Here is a 361-nt window from a genome sequence, read left to right on the forward strand (position 1 = left end):
CATTGGGAAAGATGTAAAAGAACTTGCACTGCTTTTGTACACAAAGCTGGTTTTGATTACATCAGTCAACTAAGCTTAAAGTTTAGTAACAGCTTCAGGTTTTATGGAAAGAACATCACGTTCTTGAGCAAATAAAAATCACCCACAAGCCATTCCATAATGGGTTCTTAAGTCGCCGACTCATCATGCCATTATTATTTTTGCAGTGGATGTGGTCTTTCATTTGTTATTTGGTGGCGGCGAGGATTAATTCAATCATGAGGGCGGTGATTACGCTTGTTGTGGGTCCTGTTTGCGAGGAGGAACCCGAACGAGAGCTGCAGAGGTTATCTGCAGAGCCGTACTTAGCATTTTATTATAA

This window comes from Penaeus monodon, chromosome 22 (assembly GCF_015228065.2).
Source record: "Penaeus monodon isolate SGIC_2016 chromosome 22, NSTDA_Pmon_1, whole genome shotgun sequence".
NCBI classification, from domain to species: domain Eukaryota; kingdom Metazoa; phylum Arthropoda; class Malacostraca; order Decapoda; family Penaeidae; genus Penaeus; species Penaeus monodon.